Source organism: Triticum dicoccoides, chromosome 4B (genome assembly GCF_002162155.2).
Source record: "Triticum dicoccoides isolate Atlit2015 ecotype Zavitan chromosome 4B, WEW_v2.0, whole genome shotgun sequence".
Classification (NCBI taxonomy): domain Eukaryota; kingdom Viridiplantae; phylum Streptophyta; class Magnoliopsida; order Poales; family Poaceae; genus Triticum; species Triticum dicoccoides.
This window is the reverse complement of record NC_041387.1, coordinates 34,186,802-34,191,693: the sequence shown is the minus strand read 5'-3', so window position 1 is coordinate 34,191,693 and position 4,892 is coordinate 34,186,802. Positions and strand designations below refer to the sequence as shown.

The window sequence follows — 4,892 nt, the reverse complement described above, 5'->3', positions numbered from 1 at the left end:
AGCAGTGTTTCCTTTAGGTTGTCACAAAATCGGAGCAGAGAGATCAGTTAGGTCGAAGAGATGGCAGATCCAGGTGCTGATCCAGATCCAGGAGCAGGTGGGAGGAGAAGGTGCAGGTGCTGGTTTCGATCCATGGTCCGCCTTGCAGGAGGCGGCGGCGTGATCCGGTGGAGCCCCAACTCTGGTGCGCGACGCCCAAACCCTAGCGCCGGCGCCTCCACCTCTCTCCTCCTCCTCATCTCCTTGCGCGCAGGTATCTTCCTCCCTCCCCTGCCACTGCCACTCCATGTGCCTGCTCGTTGCTGATCCATGCGTGCTCTGCGAATCCTTTCGTCTGCAGAAGGGTGGTTGGGGTTTCTGTAGGGGCAAGGAGAGATCTGTGATGCGCGCATCGCCGGCTAGCGATGACTTCGTGGACTGGCTGCCGGAGATTGCCGAGGCCACCTGTGGGAAGGAAAGCCTCATCTTCCAGTACAGCCTCAGCCAGGTGAGGTCTCATCTTTACTTCCTCCTTCAAAAGTCATCTCATGTACTACCTTCTTGATTCCTCCAACGTCATTTGCTTAGCCAAATAACATAGTAGTATAACAGAAGAAAGGTACTTTTCGTGGATCTAGAATTTTTTCACCGGATTATGACTTGAGACTAGACCTCTGAATTTATCTCTGTAAGTACGCTTCAGTATAAAAGAAAAGGGTACACAAACATTTCCATGTACCAAAAGAATAATATGTAGTAGATAGTTTATCAAAAAGGCTGCTATGATGTGTAAAATATATACCAGGTCTTAGTCAACCGGCTAGCAACTGCAGCAACAGGGGTCGCATATCTAAAAATAAATTAAATCATTAGTTTTTATGCGTGATGATTTTTTGTAAGACCGGATTATCTTTATTGACGATTACCTTAGGTTGTAAAAATCATATGCAATTTTTAATCTTAATCCACACTTTCAACTTCCAAATATGATGTCTGCCAAACACTGGCCCAATATTTGAGATATCGCAGCAGTGTTTAGCTGTAGAGATATCACGGTTGCATGTCTGTAGCTTCTATGGTCTCCATCGGGATTTTCAGAACTTTTTAGGAAAAGTGGCAGTTCCATCCAAATCGATTAGGTCAGAATCGTGGGTGAATTGATATTTTTATTCAATTCGATGGGAATAGCTATGCACATGTAAAGTTCTAAATCTCCAACTTACTATGTCTTTGTTTTCTGAGATTTTTATACTTCCACCTTTAATTGGTTCTCGCTACTCGGGTTTGCCCTTAGTTTTTCGATCTACACAATCTCAATCTTCAGAGAGATTCGGAAGTCTTCATCAGCAAGTGACCCTTGCTGAAACAATGATATAGGAGTTAGCGAACATAAGGAGGTAACTCATGTTTCTCTGAAACTTCCAAGAAACCGCAAAACAAAATGTTACCTTTAGCTACCAAGAAACCGAGCCTAATCGAGTCACATCACCGCAGTCCGAGAGATTAGTACCTTCTTTCCCCAAATATACAGTTTATATCCACTGAATTTTGCATGCTATTGCAGCTAGTCAGTCACACTAGCCCTGTTTTAGCTCGATTTGGTTCACAAGACATACACCAATCTTGCTGCCACTGCCAGGAATTCGACTTAATTTCGGAAGTACTAAGTATTCAATTAATGTATACGTCACTCTTCGCTAATTATACTTGGATTGTTGGTAGGTCGAAGAAGAAACTGGTATAAAGTTAAATCTAGAGGGCATGGTTGATCTTACTGCTTCGCCGGACCCTGCTACTGGGTGCAGAATGCTACCATCACCGGTAAGTGGCCTGCATTCCCTTCAGTTCACAATTAAGGCATAACTTCTGTTTCAAAAAAGAATAACATAACTTGACTCAGATTGGCTTCCGTGCACTGGGCAGACCTGATGATAACACTTGATATACGTAGTTTGGGTTCCTTGTCTCATTATACCCATATGTTTTTGTTGAGAATCACACGCAACACAAAAAAGCAGAAGACAAACGGATGAATTCAATTTGCAATAACTTTACAGATCTGTAATAATCCTGCTTGGAAACATAGCAAAGTGTACTGCATAGCAATTTTGTCATGTGATTCAACAAAACTTCTATAAATGGGATGTTCATTTGGCATCATATACCTGGAATGGAAAAGTTCTCTTGATCCATGCTGACGCAATTTCAACACCTGTTCTAAGAACTTACACTTGCTCCTGGTTGTGCAATACCTCGACTAAACATCTTCCTCTTTTTACCAGGGTGGCTGTGACGAAGAGATTTGCATGTTCCTTTATAGGGGGCACGTGGGCGAGGAGACTATTAGGCTCTCCAAGGGAAGGAAACGGGCCTGCGGGACCATGGCGAGCTGATCAAGCTGCGTGTGGTCCCCTATGACCAGCTCTGGCGCACGACGTCAGATGCAAAGGCGCTCTCGGCAATAGCTCTGTACGAGATGGGTGCCAATAGACTGCATAAAGCTTCATCAGTTATACTCATCCTTCGTCTAGGAAACTTGCATGTTCAGCAAGCATGTCCTAAAGACAAAGGATATTCTCCTCCCACTTGGATGACACGGATGCTCTAGAACACCCTAAGTCCCAGATTTCCAGCTCTATATCCCAAGGAGATTTCCTGCATCCATGCACATCCAGGGACATGTTCTAGCAGGCTTCTCCAAGAGAATCAAATTTTGTCCCCATAGTAGGAACTACGACAGTGTCATTTTTTTTTTCTCTGCATAGCTTCTTAGTGTTGCTTCCAAAGCACTCATCCTGTCAGCGCATGGGTGGCGCTCGCTAGATGAACTTCCGACTCGCATTCTGCATCAATTGGATTGAATTTCTTAGGCCCCATCGTTGAATGCAGTGTTTAATTACATGTGATACACGACTGAATTTGAATATCCGACATTTCGTCTCAAGATAACGCAAGAACAGGTCATCTGCACATATAATGCTAACTGAAGATTTGGCAAACTGTTGTGCCTCTTCCTCCAGCCTAGGGCTTCAGGGGTGTCTTTGCCTGTAGAATGCTCAGATGCTGCTGCAGACAAGGCAATCACATCGCAATTACTGTTGACCGGAGCGTCTCCCACATCACCAATGCTGGACTCAGCAGGCTCACACTCCATGGATTTGTACGTCTCGTAAGCAACCAAGGGCTGTGCGGCAGCGAGATCTGGCAGTGGAAATCTTTTTCGAGAAGGATACAACAGATCAGCTGCTAAACATGTACCTGTCGACGGGAAGAGAAACTGGTAGCGGAAAAGTGTACCTGTCGACGGGATTTGACAAAAACTCGACTTCAACACCTCCGGCGGCCGACATCTGCATCGCCATGAGCTCCTGCTCTGTAGGCGGCTATGGGAGAAGGAAGATATATTTCTTTTACTGGTCAGCGACGCCGAGACGACCATGGGCCCAAACATGGGTACCCATTTACTTTTCAGAGTTGGGCACCCAAGTACCCTTTCGGAGGACGCCGTCTCAGTAGCGGAAGTTGACGGCGGCATTCGGTTATGGGCCGCTCCGACATTCATGTTCCAACGAAACAACACGAAGCTGAGCCGCTACTTTCGGGTTAGTTTGGACGGTGGAGCACCTGTACTCGACGTCAATGCACACCATAGCAGTAAATACACTGTGCTACGCGTCATGGAGTCGTTCGTCCAGCTAGCGGGAGCGCACCAGCTCGTCCACACCGTCGCCGTTCTCCCACGGAAAGATCAATAACAGAATGTAATAACATGTTAGAAGGTCCGTTACATGTCGCGATATCCTGTAAAAGCTAGTAGAACCACGTTTGCTTGATGTCCCTTCCTATGCTTTGCGCTTTCCTGTGTCACTGCCCAGCTTGTCACTGCCCAGCTTGCTTGAATGCTTCATCACATAAGATTCTTGCAGCAATAGACTAGTTCTAGCGTGCATCTTTCACGGTGCTATCACCAAACAAGGCCGAAAAGTAAAACCAAAACAAGGATAGCAACTAAGTCCGGGATTCTAAAATCAATAAACTGCATGAACGGCTGGAACTGAAAGTTGAGTTCCCAAGGCCACCATTCCCAATATCCTGTATATGCCTGGCCGGTTGAAGTATGTTAGGCGAGGTAAATATCGATAGCTCAAGAAGCCAGACATGGCAGGATTGCATGCATGGTGTGACTTGTGAGTGCGTATATATAATATACACATCCTTTTACAAGGCATAAATCTAGTGTGATCCCATTTTATTAATTATTGATCTAAAGGTTGACTATATTAATTTTGAATTGTACCTGGTGTTCACTATGGGGATTTTATCTTGCTGGATGATCAATGCATGAGATATGTTGTTGTTTGTTCTGTTGCTTTGCACTTATATCATGGATTGGTTGAAATGGAGACCGGGGTTGATCCTCCTTTTCCGAAAATATACTCTACTGAAAATAAGCATTTATTGTCAAGAGATAAAAGATTAAGATTAGATGAGGTGCCAATAGAAAACATTTACTTCAAGTCTAGAAAGTGAGGTCTACTTGTGATGTTCTAATGAACTTCATCTGTACGCTGTTGTTGAAACAGTGAGGTTTGTGGTTGGTGAAGTCTTACTTTATGTCGACTGCGGACAGTCTTTTACCACCAGAGACAACCATAGACGTTTCATCACCTCAAAACATTCCACACCAGCAGCAGCGTGTACGGCTTCAAGAGGCTGGCGAGGCTGGCGACGCCACATGGCCTGAATCTATATATACATGGAGCTGCAGGAGTAGAAGCATAGCAGATACACGGCCTAACTAGTGTCGTCCATATGCTAGATAAGTACGTGCCAATATCAAGGATTGCAAATATGGTGTGAGTTGTGAGTCCTTTTAGAAGGCATAACTTGACAGTGGGTTATCAATGTTTGAA

General features: G+C 44.8%; 1 long non-coding RNA gene across 1 annotated transcript; it reads left to right on the top strand.

Moving 5' to 3' along the window:
• Window positions 1–402: 402 nt before the first annotated feature.
• LOC119293285 lies at window positions 403–2,486 on the top strand. The gene is made up of 3 exons (XR_005143017.1): window positions 403–487; window positions 1,702–1,800; window positions 2,262–2,486. It is a non-coding gene; the product is annotated as an uncharacterized LOC119293285 (long non-coding RNA).
• Window positions 2,487–4,892: the final 2,406 nt, after the last annotated feature.